General features: G+C 32.3%; 1 protein-coding gene and 1 long non-coding RNA gene across 3 annotated transcripts in view; one reads left to right on the top strand and one right to left on the bottom strand.

Annotated features, from left to right (window-relative positions):
- The window catches only part of robo3 (roundabout 3), a 410,915-nt gene that overhangs the window by 136,805 nt on the left and 246,233 nt on the right, over nucleotides 1-27,877 (bottom strand). The window lies entirely within an intron of this gene.
- LOC142226663 (uncharacterized) overlaps nucleotides 25,992-27,877 on the top strand; it is a 95,718-nt gene continuing 93,832 nt past the window's right edge. The window contains exon 1 of the long non-coding RNA XR_012719719.1: nucleotides 25,992-26,586. This is a non-coding gene — a long non-coding RNA (uncharacterized LOC142226663). The remainder of the gene's footprint in view (nucleotides 26,587-27,877) is intronic.

Below are 27,877 nucleotides of genomic sequence, written 5' to 3' on the forward strand. Positions count from 1 at the left end.
AGTTTACTTTTTTTCAACCATTGTACTCACACACAACCCGTATAGTATTTTTGTTGTCCATAAAGTGCATATTCAAGTTTGAAGTGATTTAGTAGTTCTTTATGTTGTTGTTGTTGTTTTTTTGCTGCCTACAGGCTAGGAGTAGAATATAATTGGTGAATTGTTAAAGATAAAATAATGTTATAGTGTTTAAATTCATATTATCAATGAAGTAAAAGTAAATCGACATAACAAAAAAGGTTAAAAATGTTTATGAGAGTGGAACTTTAATATATGTTTTTTTTTTTCAATGAAAAATCCCTTTTATAGGAAATATTGAATAATTTCAGCTACTATTAACTTAATTTGAATTTTTATTTATTTTTTATAAACCAAAAATTTTTTTTTATTTTGTCAGATGGCCCCCTTAAACACCCGAGTTTTGAGTGAAATTATGGCCATACAAATACAAATAAAATAAATAAAAAAAAGATCGATTCTGATCCCAAATGATAATTAAAACTTTTTACAATATGGTCTGAATAGAATTACAGCGCCTAGACTTTGTTACAGATACATACTTGTAGTATGTCAGGACAAGACCCTTGAAATGGTTGACGAAGGTACCAGAGGCCTAACTCGTTTTCTTCTGGATATTGTCCACATATGCTCTACCTTATAATTCATTTTTCAAGAATAATGATGAAGGGTAAAATTTAGTTTTTATACCCTAAACCACATAGTGGACAGGGTATTATAAGTTTGATCTGCCAAAAAAAGTGCCTACCAGAAATTGATTTTAAACCCCATAAAATATATACCGGTCACCTCCTGAGTCGATCTAGCGCTTGGTGTCCGTCCGTCCGTCTGTCCATGTATTTGTTGTTCACAGGATTCCGGTCGCAATTATTAACCGATTTTGATGAAATTTGTTACAGGGTGTTTTATGGGTACAAGGACGAACGCTATTGAATTTGGAAGAAATCGGATCAAATTTGGATATAGCTCCCATATATATGTATCTCCTGATTTCGACAAATGGGGTCACGTTGCGCTTTATTTCAAGCGGATCGTCACCAAATTTGGCAGAAGGTAATCTTTTTCATCGCCCTTCAAGTCTGCAAAATTTCATTCAAATTGGTTCAGATTTCTATATAGCTTTCATATATATGTACCGCCCGATTTTTCTAAATTTGGCCATAAAACCCTTATTTATCAACCGATCTTACTCAAAGTTGGCCAAATGTAATCTACTATAGCACTAACTATATGTGCAAAAAATCATCGAAATCGGTTCAGATTCAGCTGTAGCTCCCATATATATGGACCGCCCGATTTTTATAAATTTGGCCATAAAACCCTTATTTATCAACCGATCTTACTCAAAGTTGGCTAAATGTAATCTTCTATAGCACTTACTATATGTACAAAAAATTATCGAAATCGGTTCAGCTATAGCTCCTATATATATATACCGCCCGATTTTTCCAAATTTGGCTATAAAACCCTTATTTATCAACCGATAGTACTCAAATTTGGCTAAATGTAATCTTCTACAGCACTTACTCTATGTGCAAAAAGTCATCGAAATCGGTTAAGATTTAGCTATAGCTCCTATATATATATGTACCGCCCGATTTTTCTAAATTTGGCTATAAAACCCTTATTTATAAACCGATAGTACTCAAATTTGGCTAAATGTAATCTTCTATAGCAATTACTGTATTTCATCGAAATCGGTTCAGATTGAGATATAGCTCCCATATATATGTATAGCCCGATTTTGCCAAATTTGGCCATATAACCCTTATTTATTAACCGATCTTACTCAAAGTTGGCTAGATCCAGTCCTCTATAGTACTAGCGGTATGTGCAAAATTTCATCGAAATCGGTTCAGATGTAGTTATAGCTCCCATATATGTATCGCCAGATTTGAAAAATTCGCCCCTAATAACCTTATGTTTGACCATAGAGGCCTCATTGTAACCTTTTGTGGTACTAATCAAACCCGCAAAATATTATGCAAATTGGTTAAGATTTAGATATAGCTTCCATATATATGCATAGCTCGATTTTCCCAAATTTGGCTATAGTACTCTTATTTATTAACCAATGTTACTCAAATTTCAAATTTTGATGTACTAGCCGATCGCATTTAAACGTACTTGTAGCTCCTACATAAGGATATTGCTCGATTTTTACAAATTTGGATTTATTACCCACACTAATTGAACGATTTCCGTTTTTTTAATAATGGGCTCAATATTAGTGGCATACTAACTCCGTAGGTGCAATATCAACTACAGCCAGTGTTGCTAGAAGTAGGGGAAATTCCCAATATGTAGAGTTTTTCTAATATTTAGCGTCTTGTAGGGACGTAGGGCCACAATGTAGGGACATTTTCACTCAACACAATATGTAATAATCTTTACGTTTTGTTGGCTCTAGAGTAGGAAATTAGATACCGGCAAGGCTTGATCTTAAACAATGTGTGGTAACAACAGTTACCACTCGTGCCAAAAAAAAATCTAACAAAATTAGAAGATTACCACAAATTACCACAAATCTACCAAACAAATATTTCTATAAAAATTTTTGTCAACATTTTTATACCCTTCACAACTACTGTGGTACAGGGTATAATAAGTTTGTGCATTTGTATATAACGCCAAGAAGGAGTAATCATAGACCAACCTTTTAGTATACGGATCGGCTTAGAATTAAATTCTGAGTCGATTTAGCGATGTCCGTCTGTCTGTCTGTCTGTCTGTATGTTGGTGTATTTTTGTGTGCAAAGTACAGCTCGCAGTTTTAGTCCGATTGTCCTAAAATTTGGTATAGGATCCTGTTTCGGCTCAAAGACGATCCCTATTAATTTTGGAAAAAATCGGTTCAGATTTAGATATAGCTGCCATATATATTTTTCACCGATCTGGTCATAATTGGCGTGTATATCAACCGATCTTCCTCAAATTCCGTAAATCCGAATATTTTATGAGTCTCGAAAAACTTGTAAAATATCAGCCAAATCGGTTCAGATTTAGATATAGCTCCCATATATAGCTTTCGCCCGATTTACACACATTTGCTCCGATTTAGTTGAAATTTTGCACAGGGAGTAGAATTAGCATTATAGCTATGCGTGTCAAATTTGGTTGAAATCGGTTCAGATTAGATATAGCTCCCATATATAGCTTTCGTCCGATTTACACTCAAATGACCACAGAGCCCAATTTTTTGCTCCGATTTAGTTGAAATTTTGCACAGGGAGTAGAATTAGCATTGTAGCTATGTGTGCCAAATTTGGTTGACATCGGTTCAGATTTAGATATAGCTCCCATATATACGTTTTTCTGATTTCGACAATAATGGTCAAAATACCAACATTTTCCTTGTTAAATCGCTACTACTTAGTCGAAAAGTCTTCTAATACATATATATCGAGCGATAAATCATAAATAAACTTTTGCGAAGTTTCCTTAACATTGCTTCAGATTTAACCCTAGTGCATTAGCCAACTTAAATTTTGAGTCTATAGATTTTGTAAAAGTCTATCAAATTCTGTCCAAATCGAGTGATATTTAAATGTATGTATTTGGGACAAACCTTTATAAATAGCACCCAACACATTTGACGGATGTGATATGGTATCGAAAATTTAGATCTACAAAGTGGTGCAGGGTATAATATAGTCGGCCCCGCCCCTTTAGACTTTCCTTACTTGTTTTTCTATAGAAAATTTTGTCAACATTTTATTTCTATAGAAGTTTTTGTAAAAATATTATTTCCATAAAAAAATTTTCTCAAAATTTTATTTCTATGGAATCTTTTCTCAAAATTTTATTTCTATGGAATTTATTGTCAAAATTTTATTTCTATAGAAAAATTTCTCACAAAAATTTGTTTATAGAAATTTTTTCCAAAATTTTATTTTTATAGAGATTAAAAAAAAAAGATTACTATTTTGGGTAGAATTTGACCAACTGTGGCAACCGTGGTGGTAGTACAAATTTATATTCTAAGTTGTATACATTGCATTTTCATGTTTTAAGATAATAAAGTACTTAGAACCATTTTTGTTTTGTAAAATTTGTTTAAGTTTAACAAAAAATAGTGTAGGGAAAATTGTTTGGGAATGTATGGGAAAGTAGGGAACTTTTTTTGTCCTTGTAGGGTAAACCGAACATTTTCCCTGGCAACACTGACTATGAGCTATAGTCAGATTGAGACAAAGCACCCAACTGCGGTTTATCTCCCATACCTATATCAATGTTACCCCACAAATGCTTATGATTACTAATTCAGTAAGGGTGGTTTAGGGTATGATATAGTCGGCCCCGTCCGACTTTCTATTTTTCTTACTTGTTTTTTCATTCATAATAATAAAGAACATCTCAGGAAGTAGTTAGAATGTCATGTCGTGGTGTCATATTAGGTTCATGTCACAAACATATGAATAGACATTTTGATGCATAGTGTTGTTGAGTGTGCTAAGGCGTTAGGCGTTCTGTTATGGTGCCAACAGACCCAGGTTAGATAATAAGAAAATAAGATTGTAAAAAAAATATTGATAAAAATAAAAAGTGAAATTGGAAACATTTTTTTTTTTTTGTTTCAGTTTTTTAAATTTCTTCATCCAAATGAACTTCCAAGGCACAACTTCTAAAGCAATGCAAAGAATTCAAAAATGTAGTACTTCCATCCTATGACAAGCCCTTGTAAAATTCATTGAAAATTATCAAAGTTTGCACTACTTCCGGATCACAAATTGGGGATCCAAACTACTTACTTGAAAGCTCTTTTTTTTTTGCTGGGTTGTAATAAGATAGCTAGCGCATCGATTAAAAATGTCACCATGATCCAGAATCCATTTTAGGGTCTGAGAACAATATTTCGATATGGCACAAACAGAATGAGCTTATAATAGCCAAATCGAATATTTGTTTATCTATTAAATATTATATTTCAAATAATTTAAATAAGTATTTTGTTTAATTTTTGGATTACTCATCCATTGTCCTGTTTTTTGTTTAATTTGCAATAATATAATATATAAAGAATTTGTTTGATGTAATTTACCGTAAATCCTCTCAGAGATAATCTTCACAAGGAAAATATTATGATTATACAAAATATTTTTTTGCATGGACAAAGTAATAACATTATAAAAATTCTTTTATATGAATTCTTTGTAACGACCAGCTTAACCTCAGCCTCATTCACTAAAGACATTCATGAAAAGTCCCTATGTGTCCCTACTAATTTCTGAGAGAAAATCCTGTTTTAATGATGGAACGACAGCACATCGTAGTGATTGTAGTCCATAGCCAACAACATTATGATGAAGAAGCTTTATTTGCCTTGGGAATATTCATTTCATACTTATTGCTATATTCTTACATACAGATAGAGACTAGCTTATGAAAAGCAAATCACACACACACACACAACACAATCAAAGCACACATAATGGGGGGATCATGCAAGTAGTAAAGATGTTTGAGTACAGTATAGACCCCATCATATTTAAAATAGTAGTAAGTAAGAGAGAGAGAGAGATGGTTGTAATTAAGTTAGAAGTCTTTCTTGAACACAATGTAAGAAATTCATTTTTTAACGTCTATTTCACTCTCTTTTGCTCTCTATAAAATATATATCTGTATCTCTAAAAGCTTTTAAACTTATACCCCATAAACCTTTTCTCTATAGAAATTTCATATAAATTTAAATCGAACATTATCGATAGATAATCTAAAATTACTTCATGAAACAGATGAGGGTAGTTTTTCATTTTCATTTTATTTTCTAAAATTATTGCTCTTAATAATTCATATATTATTGATAAAAGATAACATAAATCATGTTTACCCGAAAAGAAAGGCCTAAGGAAATATGTCGTAAAAGATTGTCAATTTAAGAGACAAGGTCACAATTTATACGAAGAATGAATGTTAAAGTTAACAAAATATGTTTACTTTTGTTTGGTTTCATTTTTCTTTATTTTGTTTTCGCTTTAGTCTTTAGAAAATATTTATGTTGATGGTGGGTTTTATGTACAGATCTGTAAGTGAAAGCAAGTAAACAAAATATAATGGAAATCCTTTGAAAAGCCAAATGAATTTATTATGACCCTTAATGGCCTAAACAAAATGGATGAATGTATAGCTATAGTCAACATTTTGCAAAAAGTCAAATAACTACAATGGAAATATAAATTATGAATAAGACATCGTTAACAATTTTGTTTTTTTTTTTTTGTTTTTTTTTTTTTTGAAGGAAGCATTAAAAAAATTACTTATGAGAAAATTGGAGCGAAAATTGATATCGGCCCCTAAAAAGTGTGATTAAGAATTATTAGAATTTAGTTGGTTTGAAAAAAGTCCTTCACAAAAACAAAAGAAAATCAGATCCATTAAAAAATTAGCAACAAGTAGCAATTAATAGCAAAAGCTTCGTACACACAAAATTTTTTTTTTTTTTGATTCAATCACGAAATTAATTGATCCAATTAATTTTTAATTGAAATGTCTTCAATCACAGAAATGATATTATCAATTAAAAAATTAATTGAAGGTCAATTAAAAAGTTAATTGATCCAATTAAAAAATTAATTGATACTATTATTTTTGTGATTGATTTTTGTTTCAATTAAAAAATTTGTTGAATCAATTAAATTTTTAATTGAATATTTTTTAAAACTCAATTAAAATTTTAATTGAAAAATTGTTCGTGAAATTTTTTTGGGTGTAATATTAACCAAATTGAGCCAACAAAAAATACAATGAAAAGTTTCGTTATTATAATAAATTTTTGCTTCAATAATGAAATGTTTCATACTATTTAAGAATAGTTTTATAATCTGTATGACAAAAATGTTAATGATTTTTTTTTTATGTGTATGAAAGAACTAATGTGGATTGGTCGGACTATATGATACCACCAAACCAATTCAACTAAATTGAAAGTATTCGGTAAATTGATGGTTATTAAAAGTGGTAACTTATTATTAAATCAGTTCCTAAATATAGGATATAAATAATAATGCCCATATTCATAATAATTTACTGAGACTTTATTGAAGGAATTTGTATTGTAATAGTAGGTTTAAAATTTACGCTAACTTTTATGAATGTGGGGGTAAATTTACTTTTTATTACCTTGAGCATTAATAGAAAATTCTTCATGCTATTATAGAATTTGTCTCTTAAAACTGAGCCAATGAAATAATTTCATAAATTTAATAAAACTTTTCATTTTCATTTTTCTACTATATAATAAAATGGTTCATACCTTCAATGAATATATTCAATATAATTATGAAAATTGTCCAGCATTTAAATTTGAGAAAAAACAAGATTTGATTCTCGTTCTAATGCTCGTTAATGTGATGTACTGGCATTATTACATGGCGTCCAAACAGTGGACGAAAAAAGGTAACAACACCAGAAATAATCCGAAAAGTGAAGACCAGATTTAATTGAAATCCACGCCGCAGTGGCAGAGAACCTGCTCGTCAGCTGAACATATAACGGGAACGAATGCAAAATATATTTACAAATTAGCTTGAAGAAAAGCCATTGAAGTTCCACAAAGTGTAAGAGCTCATTGCTGCACAAAAAAGGTTAGGCTAGAAGGAGCCAAGGAGTTGCTTCGCTTGCACGCAAATGGCCAGTTACCGATTTTGGGTTTTTTTCGATAGCCATTTCCGATTGAGCAGTTTGTGAACCAACAAAAATTACTTGCCGAAGAGCTCAGCTGAAACTTGACACTAAAGGGTGATACGGTCAAAATTTGGTCAAGGGAAAACGCGTGTAAATCGGTGAAATCGTTTATTTAAAAAATCAAATTAAATTTCTTTTTCAAGTTCAATTAGTATAAAATTCAGGAAAAATATTCAGTTAGGCTTTCGCTTTTCCAAATCCGAATTGCCGGGCCTCACGCCCGACACCTGCCATCAAATTTTGTACAGCCACCTTGTCCACCTTCTTCGCCGCAGAAAGCCAGTTTGCCTTGAACTGCTGCTCGTCCTTAGCAGTTTTTTTTTTGGTCTTCTTTAGGTTCTGCTTGACAATAGCCCAGTATTTCTCAATTGGGCGGAGCTCTGGCGTGTTGGGAGGGTTCTTGTCCTCGGGAACCACCTGCACGTTGTTGGCGGCGTACCACTCCATGGCCATTTTACCGTAATGGCAAGATGCCAAATCCGGCCAAAACAGTACGGAACAACCGTGTTTCTTCAGGAAAGGCAGCAGACGTTTATTCAAACACTCTTTCACGTAAATTTCTTGGTTGACAGTCCCGGAAGCTATGAAAATGCTGCTTTTCTCTTTGTCGTCTCAGCGGCTTCCGGTTTTCGATTTCCCCCCGATCCAGACTTCCTGGCTGTCGACAAACGTTCCCCAAACATTTTAATTACATTTGTAACGGTTGATTTGGCAACTTTTAACGATTTTGCCAGCTTTCGTGCGAGTAGCTCGGATTTTCGCGATACGCGAGCAAAATTTTGATACGCTGCTCTTCTTGCTTGGACGGCATTTTGACAACTGAAGAGTGAATTCCAAAATCAAAATAGGAGCAACATTCTACACACACACACACCTTCAAAATGAGGGGTGTTCAGGTTTTTTAAATGCAAAATTGAAAGAAATACGTCAAGTTTATATTGACCAAATTTTGACCGTATCACCCTTTAATTAACCCATTAGGTGCGCAGGCAAAAACTACCTGATTCGTGTCTCGGCTAGTTGAATTTACAATTTATCTTCACGCACATTTACCGAATTTGGGTTTTTCGATGGGAAGCCCTTCCCGATTGAGCAGTTTGTGAACAAACAAAATTACTTGCCGAAGAGGTCAGCTGAAACTTAACACCCTCGATTGACCACTAGAACTTAAGCGCCTTCGATGGTAATAGTATGAGTCGTCGTAACGGTCCCTCCCCGCTTGTATTCATCGACCCAAGGGTTCAACATAAATACCTACTATTATCGGGAAAAAATTCTAAAAACTGTATTAAAGCCCCAGGCAGACAAACATGGAATATGGACATTCCCACAGGACTCAAAACGCGTCAATAAAAAATAGACCCAAAAAGAAGTTCATCGCTTCATTTCTACCACACAATCTCCGGATCTCAATAGTTAGGGCTTTTGCTCCACAGACATTTTGGAGAGTAAGATTTGCACTAGGAAACTACCGTGGTGCAATGGTTAGCATGTCCGCCTTGCAGAGTCGTGAGTTTAACCCCAGTTTCGACCGAACAGCAAAAAGTTTTTCAGCGGTGGATTCTCTCTCTATCAGTAATGCTGTTAACATTTCTGTGGGTTTCAAAGCTTCTCTAAGTGGTTTCACTGCAATGTGGAATGCTGTTCGGACTCGGCTATAAAAAGGAGATCCCTTGTCATTGAGCTTAACATGGAATCGGGCAGCACTCAGTGATAAGATAGGGTGAATTCCTCTGTGTGGTATCACAATTGACTAAATAGTCTCAGTGAGCCTGAAAAATCGGGCTGCCATTATATCTAATCTAACCTAAGATTGACACTAAAAATACCAAAGAGCCGATCATCTCAAGACAACGCTTCACCTAGAATGGGTCCAAATAACGCATAAGCGTAAATTGTGCACCGATAGAGACAAATTTACGCTTAGTACTTATGATGAAATCTATTCTCCATGAGGCTCAGGAATTCAAGTCGGGGTATAGATTTTTATAGAGGACTTCTTATAATTAGGATTCAGATCTCATTTATCGAATTTTCATTTTCTTTTCGCTGTATATTAATAAAGCTATTCACGTACAAACTAATGTCAGTTTAAAAATCCAAAGTATAACGTATACCTCAAAGTAAAAATGTTTTCTTAATTCCAAAAAAAAAAAAAACTTTAAACTAAAGATGCTAAATACTCAAAATATATCTTAGCCTATATTTGAAGTTTTTTATCTTAAATCTAAAGATTCAATATTTCAGTTAATTTATGGACGATTTCTTTAATTCGAACATGTGCTTCATTATTTTAAAGAAAATTTTCCGTAATTCAAAGACATGCGACATTAACGGAGGGACAAAAATTTACGAAATTTATGTCCTAAATTTAATGAAAAAAAAATTTAATAAAGATTATAAACTTTGTTTTATTTAAAATATCATTATTTTAAAGAAATCTTTAACATCACGTAGATATTTCTTTCAGTGTACACTCAACAAAAGTTCTTAAGAATTTTGGCTTCTTTAAAATAAAGAAATTTTTTAGGGGCCACAAAAATGCTCAGGGTGGGCTCCTGAGTCGATATAGCCATGTCCGTCTGTCCGTCTCTCCGTGAACACATTTTTGTAATCAAAGTCTAGGTCGTAGTTTTAGTCCAATCAACTTCAAATTAGGCACAAGTATGTGCTTTAGCTCAGAATAGAACCCTAATGATTTTGGAGGAAATCGGTTCAGATTTAGATATAGCTCCCATATATATATTTCGCCCGATATGGAAATAAATGGCCCCAGAAGCCAGAGTTTTACCCTAATTTGCTTACAATTTTGCACAAGAAGAACCATTAGTACTATAGTCAAGTGTGCCAAATTTTATTGAAATCGGTTCGGATTTGGATATAGCTCCCATATATATCTTTCGCCCGATATGGACTAATACGGTCCCAGAAGACAGAGTTTTACCCCAATTTGGTTGAAATTTTGCTCTAGGAGTACAATTAGTAGTGAAGTCAAGTGTGCCGAATTTTATTGAAATCGATTCAGATTTAGATATAGCTCCCATATATATCGTTCGCCCGATTTAAACTCATATGACCACAGAGGCCAATTTTTTGCTCCGATTTAGTTGAAATTTTGCACAGGGAGTAGAATTAGCATAGTAGCTATGCGTGGCAAATTTGGTTGAAATCGGTTCAGATTTAGATATAGCTCCCATATATAGCTTTCGCCCGATATGGACTAATATGGTCCTAGAAGCCATAGGTTTGGCCCAGTTTGATTGAAATTTTTCACTAGGAGTACAGCTAGTAGTGTAGCCAAATTTTATTGAAATCGGTTCAGATTTAGATATGATATGTGGTCATATGATATTCATATGACCACAGTGCAAAATCTTTTACTCCGATTTAATTTTGCACAGGGAGTAGAATTAGCATTATAGCCATGTGTGCCAAATTTAGTTGAAATCGGTTCAGACTTAGATATATCTCCCATATATACCTTTCCCCCGATTTACACTCATATGACCACAGATGCCAATTTTTTGCTCTGATTTAGTTGAAATTATGCACAGGGAGTAGAATTAGCATTGTAGCTATGCGTGTCAAATTTGGTTGACATCGGATCAGATTTAGATATATCTCCCATATATACGTTTTTCCGATTTTTACAAAAATTGTCAAAATACAAACATTTTCCATGTAAAATCGCCACTGCTTAGTCAAAAAGTTGTAAAAATTACTATAATTTTCCCAAACTTCTAATACATATATATCGAGCGATAAATCATAAATAAACTTTTGCGAAGTTTCCTTAAAATTGCTTCAGATTTAAATGTTTCCCATATTTTTTACTAACATTGTGTTCCACCCTAGTGCATTAGCCAACTTAAATTTTGAGTCTATAGATTTTGTAAAAGTCTATCAAATTCTGTACAAATCGAATGATATTTAAATGTATGTATTTGGGACAAACCTTTATATATAGCCGCCAACACATTTGACGGATGTGATATGGTATCGAAAATTTAGATCTACAAAGTGGTGCGGGGTATAATATAGTCGGCCCCGTCCGACTTTAGACTTTCCTTACTTGTGTTTTTACTAACATTGTGTTCCACCCTAGTGATTAGCCGACTTAAATTTTGAGTCTATAGATTTTGTAGAAGACTATCAAATTCTGTCCAGATCGAGTGATATTTAAATGTATGTATTTGGGGCCAACCTTTATATATAGCCCGCAACACATTTGATGTGATATGGTATCAAAAATTTAGATCTACAAAGTGATGCAGGGTACAATATAGTCGGCCCCGCCCCACTTTAGACTTTCCTTACTTGTTTATCAAAAATCAATATTTCAGTTAACTTAAGGACGATTTCTTTAAATCACAAATGTGTTTCTTAACTTTAAGGAAAATTGCCTAAGCTTAAAGACGTACGACTTTAACTTAGGGACTCAAATTTCCAAAAATTTGTGTCCAACATTTTATAAAAAAAAAAATATGAAGCAAAGATTATAAACTTTATTTTAATTAAAATTTCAATATTTTCAAAAAAATTGTCCTCGATGTTATGTAAATTGCGCATCCTGAAATTTTGGTGGTTTAATCTTTAATATCACGTAAATATTTTTGTTCCAGTGTATGGTTGCGAATATGAAAAAGAAAATAGGAGATTTCTTTCATGGTTTTATCTTAAAGACGTTTTTACCTTGCCTTAGCTTAAAGACATACGACTTTAACGTAGGGATGCAAATTTCCAAAATTTGTATCTTAAATTTTATAAAAAAAGAAAAAAATATGAAGCAAAGATTATAAACTTTATTTTAATTAAAATTTCAATATTTTCAAAAAATTTGTCCTCGATGTTATGTAAATTGCGCGTCCTGAAATTTTGGTGGCTTAATCTGTAATATCACGTAAATATTTTTTTTTCAGTGTATGGTTGCGAATATAAAAAAGAAAATAGGAGATTTCTTTCATGGTTTTATCTTAAAGACGGTTTTTACTTAAAACGTGACAAAATTTGGATTTCAATGGAGTTTGAATTTTGAAGTAGTGGTTCAGACTTTGGTGAAGGAGTTGTTTTCGTGCATCATGTATACCATGTTAAGGTATACCTAATGTAATTCCTTGCTTCTTTGTGTCGAAATCAATGTCAAAATAATTAATATAAATTCAAAAACTTTGGCACTGAATAAGCTATATTTGCAGTGAGGACTAACTTGTAAATAAAGCTGGTTAAAAAGTAATTTTTTTTAATACCTTCGATTGTAGTTTTGACGACTAGACTCAATTTGTGATGAAAAGCTTCCGAAACTATCTGAGGGACCACTAAAGAATATCATATTCACAATGTCCACCCCATCATAGCAAAACTCCTGAAGTATCCAATTTGTAGTTGTGTTTTTTTTTTTTTTTGGTACAGAAATCTTAAATCCTTAAATGAAATACACAAGCCTATACTAAGAAAACAATAAACGCAGACCAAATGCATTTTTTCCTTTACTCCATAGAGTTCCTTTATCAGGTTTATATGGACAACAAATAATGTTTAGGTATAACAACAAATGGACATGTATTGTCGTGTTTAGTCCCAATACAAAGCTAATGGTTGGCGATATTAGTCCCAGAATAACAACAAAGGCAAACCTATCATACATAAAATATGATCTTGCCATAACCATCCGTGTTAGACAAACAATAGGCTATGTTGTGTGGGCTAAAATCCGAAAGTTGACTTGGTTAAGATTCTGTTATGCCTTCTCTCTGTCTCTACTCCAAATGATAGTGGGATAGTCATGTGGTATTTCCGTTTCCTTTGGCCAGAATTAGATGGTGTGTGTGTGTAAGTGAGAGAGAGAGAGTGAGTATATAACCCCTCCCCATACTATAGTCATTCACAACAGAGCCTGTATTGTAATCCTCTATTTAGATATGTACCTAGTATGGGTATCCTTAGTGGATGACGGAAGAACTGAAATAATGGATGAATGAATGTGAACGTTGATGTGGCCAACATTCAATGTGATTTTACAATGAACAAACATTTATTGCCATAGTTGTTGATATTTGAGTTTTGGCTTCGTGTCTCTGTGTGTTCCATTATTATCACGGTTGAGCTCAGTTTTCGAAGGTGTAACCAACATTCGTGATATCGTTTTGCCACCATTATCATCTCTACTAGGCCAGTTGGCCAATACAATAATGGCCTTTGTTCCTTGTTACCGGCTAGGGATATCTGTAACTGTATCGTTTGTGTGTGTGTGTGTATGTATATATACGATTGCTTCAATCCATGACGTTTCAATATATACGTGTATATCCTGGTCATGGCCAAAAGTGACTTAAGTTCGCTGAAAACATGTTTCCGTTTTAATTTAAAATAATCATAAATTTTCTGTGAAAAAAAAACAACAGACAACTGCGTGCTAAAAGTCTTTAGGGAGTGATTGCTATATTTCTCTTCCAGTCTTGGTGAGCATGACCAGTGCCCCCACGTAGCTGTCGCTTCTGTGTATATTCCTGTTACACTTGTTATTGATGATGTCGTTGAGCTGCCTATATACTTCCCTTTGCCACTTCAACGTATGTCCATTCTTTCAGTTTTCCATTCATCCAAACGTCCTTCCCTTACTGGCTTTATTTGGAATTGTTAGTGATTTCTTTTATTGGAAATTGCGATTTAAAGTAATTTCAACGTTGGTTTTATTTTTTTAACGAAGGAAATCTCTGCTTCGTTATTTATCACCAGAAAGGGAAAGTTTAAAGGGCCAAACAATCGTTGGCAGAAAGTAAAAGGCATAATCCTCGTCAAGTTAAAGTTATAAATAAATTTAAAAGTTTACCATGGAGTGCGGTTGTTAACAGGAAATTTTGTGTTAATGAAGGGAGAAAAAGAGAATTTCGTGGAATTCCCTTAATATCGAGTTGCTTTATTCAAACAGTAATAAAAAAAAAGTAAAGCCCCAATGAAATAAAACCCCAACAGAGAAAATAAAATAAACAGGAAATTGTGTGTTAATGAAAGGGAAGTCGATTTTATTGAAAATCATTTAAAAATATTTGGGCTCTACGAAATAACGCTCCAATGAAATATGATCCTAACATATACACAAAAAAATCGATGAATTTTCTTGTCAACACAATTAAAATTATGTTTAAATTTGAGCTAACAAATAATTTGTGAATACAATTACAATTTTAATAATATTGTGTCACATTAGCAATCAATTTCGTTATATCAACAAAAATTTTGCTGAACTTAAATATTTTCTTTAACAACAATTTATCGTATAATCAAAAATTATAATATTATTTTGTGTATGGAAAGTGAAATAATGCTCCACGCAAAAATACAAAATTAAGTTAATTTTTTTAGTTTTAGGTATAATATACCCAGCACTATAGAGTGGTGATGGAGGTATAAAAAGTTTGCCATTCTATTTGTAACACTAAAATATCGATTTCCTACTATCTAAAATATAAATATTCTTGACCAGTGAAAAATTCCAAGACCATATAACCATGTCCGTCTGTCAGCTATCGCCCTGATGGGTTTATATGGGGGCTACATAAAAACCGCGACCTACATGGTTTTTATGTAGCCCCCATATAAACCGAACCTCGATTTTAGGTCTTGCCTTCTATGGATTAAACTTTAAGCCCCTCATATTTTATTAGTCACATTATACGGCAAAATAAAAAAAAATCGTAAAGGTACCCCGACTTGAGTAACATTTTCGAATTTTTGCCATCATTCTTTTAAATGAAGTTAAACCTTCTCTTTAATGAGCTATTCATTTTATTACGATGCGGAATTGTATCTTGACGACCCAAGGCATGTCCAATGGACATGCCTTGGGTCGTCAAACCTGAAGTTAAACCTTCTCTTTAATGAGCTATTAATTTTATTACGATGCGGAATTGTATCTTGACGACCCAAGGCATGTCCAATGGACCATCCTTACATTTCAGATAACTAAGCTCGAATTATATGTCACACTAAAAATGAAATCACTGGGAAGCTTGGAAGCACTCAGAAAAGTCACTAGCATTACTGAAGTTTACCTACCCTAATCACGGTTGCCACTGGTGGTAGAATTCTACCAACATTTTGCAAAAAATTTCTATAGAAATATAAATTTTGCAAACAATTTTCTGTAGAAACAAAACTTCGACAAAATTTTCTATAGAAATAAAATTTTGACAAATGTTTCTATAAAACTAAAATTTTGCAACAATTTCCTATAGGAATAAAATTTGGCGAACATTTTCTAAAGAAAAAATTGTCTAACAATTTTCTATAGAAATACAATTTTGACAAAATTTTTTATAGAAATAATATTTTGACAAAAGTTTCTATAGAACTAAAATTTTTCAAAAATTTTCTATAGAAATAAAATTTTGACAAAATTTTCTATAGAAGTAAAATTTTGCAAAATGTTTCTTTAGAAATAAAATTTTCTATAAAAATAAAATTTTGACAAAATTTTCTATAGATATAAAATTTTGACAAAATTCCCCATAGAAATGAAATTTTGATAAAATTTTCTATAAAAATACAATTTTGATAAACTTTTCTTAGCAATAAAATTTTTTACAAAATGTTGTATAGAAATAAAATTTTGTTTAAATGTTCTATAGAAATAACCTAATCACGGTTGCCACAGTTGGTAGAATTCTACCAAAAATGGTAAATTTTTAACTATTTCTTGATATGTTAAGAGATTTTACAAAATCATCCTCTCCAATTAGGATTTCGAATTTTCTAAAGCTATAAAAACAAATTTTCTAAAGAAATAAAATTTTGACAAAATTTTATATAGAAATAAAATTTTGACAAAATGTTCAATAGAAGTAAAATTTTGACAAAATTGTCTATAGAAATAAAATTTTGACAAAATATTCTGTAGAAAAAAAAATTGACAAAATTTTCTATAGATATAAATTTTTGCAACAATTTCCTATAGAAATAAGTTTCCTATAGAAATAAATATTTGGCTAAAATGTTCTAAAGAAATAAAATTGTGTAATAATTTTCAATAGAAATGAAGTTTAGACAAAATAGAAATAATATTTTGACAAAAATTTCTATAGAACTAAAATTTTTCAAAAATTTTCTATAGAAATAACAATTTGACCACAATTTCCTAATACAATAGTTTGACAAAATTTTTTGTACAAAATAAAATTTTAACAAAATTTTCTATAGAAATAAAATTGTGCTAAAATGTTATATAGAAATAAAATTGTGTAACAATTTTCAATAGAAATAAAATTTAAAAAAAAAAATTCTATGGAAATAAAATTTTGACAAAATTTTCTATAGAAACAACATTTTGCAAACATTTTCTATAGAAATAAACGTTTGAAAAATTTTCTATAGAAATAAAATTTTTACTAAATTTTCTATATAAATAAAATTTTGCCAATATTTTCTATATAAATAAAATTTTGACGAAATTTTCTACAGAAATAAAACTTTGCATAAATTTTCTATAGATATAAAATTTTGACAAAATTTACTAAGAAATAAAATTTTGTCAAAATTTTCTATAAAATTTTGACACAATTTACTATAGTAATAAAATTTTGCGAAAATTTTCTACTGAAATAAAATGTTTACAAAATTTTCTATAGAAATAAAATTTTAACATAATTTTCTATAGAAATAAAAATTTTTACAAAATTTTTTATGGAAATAAAATTTTGCCAAAATTTTCTATAGAAACAACATTTTGCAAACATTTTCTATAGAAATAAACGTTTGAAAAATTTTCTATAGAAATAAAATTTTTACTAAATTTTCTATATAAATAAAATTTTCCTAACATTTTCTATATAAATAAAATTTTGCCAAAATTTTCTATATAAATAAAATTTTGCCAAAATTTTCTATATAAATAAAATTTTGCCAAAATTTTCTATATAAATAAAATTTTGCCAAAATTTTCTATATAAATAAAATTTTGACGAAATTTTCTACAGAAATAAAATTATGCACAAATTTTCTACAGATAAAAAATTTTGACAAAATTTTCTATAGAAATAAAATTTTGTCAAAATTTTCTATAGGAAATAAAATTTTGACACAATTTACTGTAGTAATACAATTTTGACACAATTTACTATAGTAATAAAATTTTGCGAAAATTTTCTACTGAAATAAAATTTTCTATAGAAATAAAATTTTGACATAATTTTCTATAGAAATAAAATTTTGCGAAAATTTTCTATTGAAATAAAATTTTGACAAAATTTTCTATAGAAACAACATTTTGCAAAAATTTTCTATAGAAATAAACTTTTGAAAAAAATTCTATAGAAATAAAATGTTTACAAAATTTTCTATATAAATAAAATTTTGCAAAAATTTTCTATATAAATAAAATTTCTATATAAATAAAATTTTGACGAAATTTTCTACAGAAATAAAATTTTGCAAAAATTTTCTGTAGAAATAAAATTTTGACAAAATTTTCTATAGAAGTAAAATTTTGCTAAAATTTTCTTTAGAAATAAAATATTCCGAAAAATTTCTATAACAGTAAAATTTTGATAAAATTTTCTATAGATATAAAATTTTGACCAAATTTTCCATAGAAATGAAATTTTGATAAAATTTTCTAAAGAAACAAAATTTCTTAGCAATAAAATTTTGACAAAATTTTGTATAGAAATAAAATTTTGCTTAAGTATTCTATAGAAATAAAATTTTGCAAAAATTTTCTATAGAAATAAAATTTTGCAAAAATTTTCTATAGAAATAAAATTTTGAAAAACCTCGGTTAATGCCTTTTGTTACTCTTCATTCTTATAATAAGGCTATTAGCTTTTCATCGTTTCGGTTTAGCTAATTTAATCAAGGACTTGCTTCTGTTTTGGAATATTACAATTTTTTTTTTTTTTTTTTTTTTGTGAAATATAGGAGTGATTGAAATCTCTCTTTTATATCAGCGTTTAAACTATGATCCTATAAACTGTGAATTCGGTTTAGAAAATTTTTAAAAAAATCATTACTTCTAAAAGAAAATTTATCTTTGAAATGCAATCATAATTTTGCAGGAGGGTTTCTAAAACCAGAGGGGTCATTGTACTCTTAAAAATTACGGAGAGACAAATGATAAGAGAATAAAATAAATTATTCTCATGAATGCTATTGGCTTTGAGAAGAATTTTCTTTGTTAAAAGAATAAAAAAAAAAATCCTCCAATTTGTTTTTCTTTATATCATAGAAAACTGAATATTAAATTAATTGTTGGTAGTATAGCTTATTTTATAGTATACTTCAATTAATTATGTATTAATCCCTTCTGTAGCATTGTAGAAAATGAAACAACTCAGATATGATCCTTTTAGTAAAAAAAATCACAAATATTTTTTTCTTTTTAAATATATATTTTCCACTTTTTTCTGCTGTAATCCTTTTAAAACAAAAGAGAAAAAAATTATAATAATAATTAAAATCAACTACAAATACAATAGTAAAACAAAAAAAAATCCGAACAAAAATATATAAGAAATTCAACCCAGCATAAATACTCATTTGCCGCAAGGATAATGACAATAATAGCGATAACGATGGCGGTGGTGGTAGTGGTAGTGAATTCAGGCTATTGCACAAGTCGTTCTGTCTGTTGGTCTGCTAGCAATAGTGGTGATAGGCCATGGTGATGAGAATGAATGAATGAAACTGAATATTACTCGCTCCTTGTATTTGCATTTAAAAGGATTTAAACAGTCAAAGCAACTAAGGGACAAAAGTAGCGGAATCACTTCGTTTAAATTAAAATTGAGCTCACTCAGACATCAATGTAAACGGAATGAGGGCGTAGACAAGAACAAACATTAGAGCCCTCTTAGAATAGAATCCAAATGAAAATGTTCAAGTGAAATGCATACACATCTAATGAAATGTTCAAAAGTTCTAGAAAGAATACAAAATACACGCAATGGCTCTTTGTGTACCAGTGTGTGTGTGTAAGTGTGAGTGTATGAGTCTGTAATAAAAATAAACTTATTTACAACTTTAAATAAGGAAAAGGTAAGAGAATAGGAATATACACTAGAAAAAAATATTTCGCTGACAAGCTTAATGAGTATTGCAGCGAAAATAAGAAAAACAAGTATATACGGCCGTAAGTTCGGCCAGGCCGAATCTTATGTACCCTCCACCATGGATTGCGTAGAAACTTCTACGAAAGACTGTCATCCACAATCGATTTACTTGGGTTGTGGTATCTTAAAACTTCTTAACATCGTTTTCTAAATTGTGATTTAGTCCATACATGGCATATATTAGACAAAAAAAGTTATGTATACGTAAGTCTACAAATAATTACGAATCGATATGGACTTTTTGTACGTAGAGGGCCAGAATTGAAATATGGGGGTCGCTTATATGGGGGCTATATACAATTATGAACTTGATATGGACCAATTTTTGTGTGATTGGGGATCGATTTATCTGAGGGCCATATATAACTATAGACCGATATGGACCTAGTTAGGCATGGTTGTTAACGACCATATACTAGCACAATGTACCAAATTTCAACTCACTCGGATGAAATTTGCTCCTCCAAGAGGCTCCAAGACCAAATCTCGGGATCGGTTTATATGGGGCTATGTATGATTATGGACTGATATGGACCACTTTTGGCATGGTTGTTAAATATTATATACTACCACCACGTACAAATTTCAAGCAGATCGGATGAATTTTACTTCTCCAAAAGGCACCGGAGGTCAAATCTGGGGATCGGTTAATATGGGAGCTATATATAATTTTGGACTGATAGGAACCAATTCCTGCATGGTTGTTGGATACCATATACTAACATCACGTACCAAATTTCAGCCGGATCGGATGAAATTTGCTTCTCTTAGAGGCCTCGCAAGCCATATCGGGGGATCGGTTTATATGGGGGCTATATATAATTATGCACCGATGTGACCCAAGTTTTGCATGGTTGTTAGAGACCATATACTAACACCATGTACCAAATTTCAGCCGGATCGGATGAAATTTGCTTCTCTTAGAGGCCTCGCAAGCCAAATCGGGGGATCGGTTTATATGGGGGCCATATATAATTACGGACCGATGTGGACCAATTTTTGCATGGTTGTTAGAGACCATATACTAACACCATGTACCAAATTTCAGCTGGATCGGATGAAATTTGCTTCTCTTAGAGGCCTCGCATGCCAAATTTTGGGGTCCGTTTATATGGGGGCTATACGTAAAAGTGGACCGATATGGTCCATTTGCTATACCATCCGACCTACATCAATAACAACTACTTGTGCCAAGTTTCAAGTCGATAGCTTGTTTAGTTCGGAAGTTAGCGTGATTTCAACAGACGGACGGACGGACGGACGAACGGACATGCTTAGATCGACTCACAATTTCACCACGACCGAGAATATATATTTTATGGGGTCTTAGAGCAATATTTCGATGTGTTGCAAACGGAATGACAAAGTTAATATACCCCCCATCTTATAGTGGATGGTATAAAAATCGGCCTATTATGTTTTTGTTTTACATGATAAATAGAAATTTATATGAAATTGAAGCTCAAATGTCACTGTTTTTGCTTGTCCCGACAAATCCGGTAATGTACGGCGCAAAGTCGCCGATACATGGTATTGGTATATGGTCTCTAATAATCACGCAAAAATTGGTCCACATCGGTCCATAAATATATATAGCCCCTATTTAAACCGATCGCCAGATTTGGCTTGCGGACCCTCAAAGAGAAGGAAATTTCATCCGATCCGCCTAAAATTTGGTGCATGGTGTTGGTATGTGTTCTCCACCAACCATGGAAAAATTGGTCCTCATCGGTTCATAATTATATATAGCCCCCATATAAACCGATCCCCCGATTTGGCTTGCGAGGCCTCTAAGAGAAGCAAATTTCATCCGATCCGGCTGAAATTTGGAACATGGTGTTAGTATATGGTCTCTAACAACCGTGCCAGAATTGGTCCACATCGGTTCATAATTATATATAGCCCCCATATGAACCGATCCCCAGATTTGACCTCCGGAGCCTCTTGGAGGAGCAAAATTCATCCGATCCGGTTCAAGTTTGGAACGTGGTGTTAGTACATGGCCGCTAAAAACCATACCAAAATTGGTCCATATCGGTCTACATTTGTATATAGCAGATCCCCAATCACACAAAAATTGATCCATATCGGTTCATAATCACGGTTGCCACTCGAGCCAAAAATAATCTACCAAAATTTTATTTCTATAGAAAATTTTTTCAAAATTTTATTTCTAAAGAAAATTTTGTTAAAATTTCATTTCTATAGAAAAATTTTTCAATACTTTATTTCTTTAGAAAATTTTATCAAAATTTTATTTCTATAGAAAATTTTTTAAAAATTTTATTTCTATAAAAAATTTTGTCAAAATTTTATTTCTATAGAAAATTTTGTTAAAATTTTATAGAAAATTTTGTCAATCTGAATTATATACGTATTTAATCGGTCTTTTTTAATTTAATATATACCACGTATGGACTTACTTATAATTTAGAAGACGGTGTTAGGAGGTTTTAAGATACCTTGCCATCGGCAAGCGTTACCGCAACCCAAGTAATTCGATTGTGTTTAGAAGAAGTTTCTACGCAATCCATGGTGGAGGGTACATAAGATTCGGCCTGGCCGAACTTACGGCTGTATATACTTGTTTATATCATATATTAGGACAATTTGGACAATTTCCCTATCACGAAAAAAGGTGCTCATATTTTACCACTTTATTTTTCTCAGTTTGCATTAGTGCCACGAAAGACACAGTAGTCGGGATAAAGTCCATTTTTGTGTACAGGCTTGGAAATTCCTAAATTCTTTTCCCCAAGATGGTAGCGAAAATATTTATATCAAACATTGTCTTTTTTTGCAAATGTGGCTGATTCTTGAAAGTCGACATATTTCGATATTTTTTCCAAATATGCAATTGCCGTTTTTAGATAGTCTGTAGCTTCGCGCTTATAACTTTGCTTTTTTCCCAATGTACTAGAAGATAGTTTCGTGCCATTTTTTATAGCCAATATAAGTTTCCGAATATTCTTCAGAATATTTTTTCCAATGAAATAATGTTTAACAGCTGGTCAATATAAACTTTCGATTGCAAGTATTTAAAATTCAGTGATTTTTGGTAAATTTTGTGAAAGGATACGTAATTTCGGGATATTTCAGATGAATCCCGTCCATCTGGCAAGTTTACTTTTACTATTAGTGATCAAGTTTGATTACGAACTGATAAGATTCAGGGGAATTGATAAATATCGTTGTCATAAAATGTATTGTTATAAAAGGTAGCTCTCATACAGAGACTGCATTGCAGGAACTACTCGATTCTATTTTAAAACTCACTGTCTGTCGATTAATATAATATACAAATGCGTCTTTTAGACATTAAAGGAGCGTTCAATGTCGGTTTAGGATAATGCGATTGAACTCAAGCAAAAAAAACATTAAATTTATATGTTATTTAATTATTGATTATATATTTTAAATAATTAATTATCTATATCATTTTAAATAAAAGTTTTTCTGTTTTTCTGTTCTGTTTTCTATTAATTACATATATGGTACATGGAAGAGTAAAATTTTCCTTCATCTATTTTTTCCAAGTATTCTCCAACTCAACCACTTATTCTATTCATATCATTGGAACTTCGGTGAAACTTGCATAGAAGCAAAGGTTAGTGTGCAATATCATCTGAGAATTCAGAAAGGATGCTGTCAGGTTGACAAGGATGTCATTTGTTTTGAATGAACATAGTCGTAAAACATTTGAAGTTAAAGACAAATAAACAATGCAAATGAATTTAGCATGACTACATGCGAATGCGAATGTGCAATTTTATTTACGTTCGGAATAGAATGACAATGTATAAAAGGGTGAAGTTAAATGATGAAATTTACAAGATAGCATAGATGCAAGAAAAATTTTATATAACTTTTCATATTAAGTCGGAAGTCAATGAATTTGAAGAATGGAAGTCAACTTTCGACTATTGATTTTTGTTTTAATCAAATAAAATCTATTACACGTAGTCATCTTTTGATTATAGCCAAAGTCGACTAAATCACCTTTGTGGTCTCTAAAAAAAATCATTCAGTCGATTTTGACAAAAATGACAACTGCCGAAAATCGAAAAGTTATGTCGACTTTCCATTTTTCTATTTTCGAATATTTTGAATTAACAAGTTAATGTAATGTGGATTTTATACCCTCAACCATAGGGTAGGGGTATATTAACTTTATCATTCCGTTTGTAACACATCGTAATATTGGTCTACGTTCCCATAAAGTATATAGTCGATATAGCTATGTCCGTCCGTCCGGCTGTTCGCTATCGACTTGAGACGGAGCCTCTTGGATGAGCAAATTTCATCCGATCTGGTTGCAAATAGTACGTGGTGTTAATATATGACCTCTAATACCCATGCAAAAATTGGTCCATATCGGTCCATAAATATATAGGCTCCATATAAACCGATCCCCAGATTTGAACTCCGGAGCATCTTGGGAGCCACCGTGGTGCAATGGTTAGCATGCCCGCCTTGCATACACAAGGTCGTGGGTTCGATTCCTGCTACAACCGAACACCAAAAAGTTTTTCAGCGGAGGATTATCCCACCTCAATAATGCTGGTGACATTTCTGAGGGTTTCAAAGCTTCTCTAAGTGGTTTCACCGGAATGTGGAACGCCGTTCGGACTCGGCTATAAAAAGGAGGTCCCTGTGGTATCACAATGGACTGAATAGTCTAAGTGAGCCTGATACATCGGGCTGCCTAACCTAACCTAACTCCGGAGCCTCTTGGAGGAGCAAATTTCTTCCGATCCGGTTGAAATTTAGTTCTTGGTGTTAGTTACAGGTTGGCTGATAAGTCCCCGGTCTAACAAAGAAAAACAATTTTTTTCCCTGCGAGCATCCTTTTGAGGACTGAGAACAAGAAAAAGTCGCTGGGGGCCAGATCTGGCGAATACGGTGGGTGGGGAAGCAATTCGAAGCCCAATTCATGAATTTTTGCCATCCTTCTCAATGACTTGTGGCACGGTGCGTTGTCATGCTGGAACGACACTTTTTTCTTCTTCATATGGGGCCGTTTTGCCGCGATTTCGACCTTCAAACGCTCCAATAACGCCATATAATAGTCACTGTTGATGGTTATTCCCTACTCAAGATAATCGATAAAAATTATTCCATGCGCATCCCAAAAAACAGAGGCCATTACTTTGCCAGCGGACTTTTGAGCCTTTACACGCTTCGGAGACGGTTCACCGGTCGCTGTCAACTCAGCCGCCTGTCGATTGGACTCAGGAGTGTAGTGATGGAGCCATGTTTCATCCATTGTCACAAATTGACGGAAAAACTCGGATGTATTACGAGTTAACAGCTGCAAACACCGCTCAGAATCATCAACACGGTCAAATGTGAGCTCGCGCGACACCCATTTTGCACAGAGCTTCCGCATATCCATATATTGATGAATGATTTGACCAACACATTCCTTTGATATCTTTAAGGCCTCTGCTATCTCGACCAACTTCATTTTACGGTCATTCAAAATAATTTTGTGGATTTTTTTGATTTTGTCGTCGGTAACCACCTCTTTCGGGCGTCCACTGCGTTCACCGTCCTCCGTGCTCATTTCACCACGCTTGAATTTTGCATACCAATCAATTATTGTTGATTTCCCTGGGGAAGAGTCCGGAAACTCATTATCAAACCAATTTTTGGCTCCACCGTATTTTTTCCCTTCAGAAAACAGTATTTTATCAAAACACGAAATTACTTTTTTCCATTTTTTTCACAATAACAAAAGTTACTTCACAAAAGGCGCTCTATCTCACAAACTAATTGACTTACAGACGTCAAATTTATACACGAATCATTTGAAGATTGGTACTATATAAAAATAATATGCATTTAATACTAGCGACGCCATCTATGTGTCAGACCGGGGACTTATCAGCCAACCTGTTATATGATCTCTAACAACCGTGCAATAATTGGTCCATATCGGTTCATAATTATATATAGCCCCATATAAACCGATCCCCAGATTTGACCTCTGGAGCCTCTTGGAGGATGTGAGGCACACGAATAGATTGAAACCGCGTCGGGTGTACATTTTAATAATTCAGATTAATTTCCAAATATTTCTACCTATGGATTAGTACCATACATTTTTCACTTTCTTTATAACTTTATAACTTTCTACAAGAAAAGTAGGTATTATTATTTGAGTTTCAAATTAATTTCCAACTGCTTCTAAATTTTGGATTTTGATATCGAATTTTCAACAAGAAGGTGAAAAAGCTCACAAAAGGGATTTAATTGATATTATACATAATAATTTTTCGGCGCGAATCTTCATTGTTTGGTCAGAGCTGCAGATATTCCAATTTACCAATACAAAGCTGTGGGATGCATATCCCACAGCAACACAATTTTTAAATATAATAAAAGAAAGATTTCTTTTATATTGCGGGTTGAAAAGCTAATAAGTCATTTGCTATTTTATTGTATGGAATGATCAAGACGACCGACAATGATTTAATTTAATTAAATATTATATAAAAATGCATTGGATTGAAATGGTTACAAAAATAATTATAAAATATATGGAACCGTTTTGTCAAAGAATTTTCGCCGCTTCTGCCAAAGGAAATAAAAATTAACGTCATCAATACCATGAATCTACAATTTTAAGGATCCAATTAATTGACACGACACTGGCATCATATGGATACAAATTATATTACTTTCTTAGACTAAGGCACAGCTTATAATTTTCATATTTACGCCAACAATTTGTTTTGAACTGCAGTCTTCAAGCGCTTGTCGACGGAGCATAAACTAAATTGTGAGTATAAGTTAATTTTTTGTTTGTTTTGCGTATGAGTGATTATAATTGATAGTAAGCATAGGCCTTGGTTACACATTACATATTATTGTCTCTTGATATATTTCACGTTCATTCTTAACTTATATTATTCTATACATATGATTCCTATTAGTTTAATTAAATGTTAAATACAATTGTTTAAATATAAATAAACTCCACGAAATTGAAAAGATGACATATTAAAGTTGAGTAAATGGGCTGACGAATATTTGGAGTCAGTATGGTTGGGAGGGTTGACTCAAGAGAGAATAACTAATATCTTTTCATTTTCTCAAATTTACGTAATTATGCTTCGTATTTCAGTATAAGTACCTGTCAATGTTTGGGGAATTAAAAACTAATGCTATCTAAAATATCATTTTTTTGTTAACGAACGGAGATTTATCTTTTGTGGCAAGAACACACTCCTAGCCCTGAGCACAGCCGGAATTAAAAGATAGCATCCAACGCAAAAGATAGAATCTGATATGGGCTGGTCGTTACAAGGAGCAAAATTTATCCGAACCCTTTGAAATTTGGTACGTGGGATACGTATATAGTCTATAATAACCATGCAAAAATTGATCCATATCGGTCCATAATTATATATAGCCCCCCATACAAACCAATCCCCAAATTTGACCTCCTGAGCCTCTTGGAGGAGCAAGTATATGGTCTTTAATAACCATGCAAAAATTGGTCCATATCGGTCCGATCCCACGGCGGCGGGTTCTGTGTACTGGATTGACCCATCCATTGGCCAGCGGCTGCCACATAAGTGTGCGTGTTGTTTCGTCCGAATATTTTGAATTAAAAGTTCATCGTACTGCGAATTTGTTTATGTTCACATCAAAAAAATTTACAAAGTTTTAGAAATGTTGCAACATGTTCTTTCAATTATGATGTCAATGTGCTGTGGACGGCAAAATCGCAATTGTCAACATTTAAAAACTTTTAAAAATTCGATTTATCCAATTTTTAACCATAATGTATACTTGATAATTTATTCTTGATCCGTTTGGATTTTATGCAAGTTATCCACGAGTAAATATTTCAAAATTAATTGTTTAGAAAATCTTCTCCATCCACCCTTATAACCCTTATATCCATTGATTTATATATCCCTCCATACATGTTCAACTGAACTCATTTTCACTTACAGTCATTCATTCAATTTTAGATGAGGTTTGTTAGTAGCATTTATAAAAAGGTCGTTTTTGTTGTTGTTGTCATTTTACTTTAGTCAACTTTTGCAGTTTGTTAAAGGTTG

Source organism: Haematobia irritans, chromosome 2 (assembly GCF_050003625.1).
Source record: "Haematobia irritans isolate KBUSLIRL chromosome 2, ASM5000362v1, whole genome shotgun sequence".
NCBI classification, from domain to species: Eukaryota; Metazoa; Arthropoda; class Insecta; order Diptera; family Muscidae; genus Haematobia; species Haematobia irritans.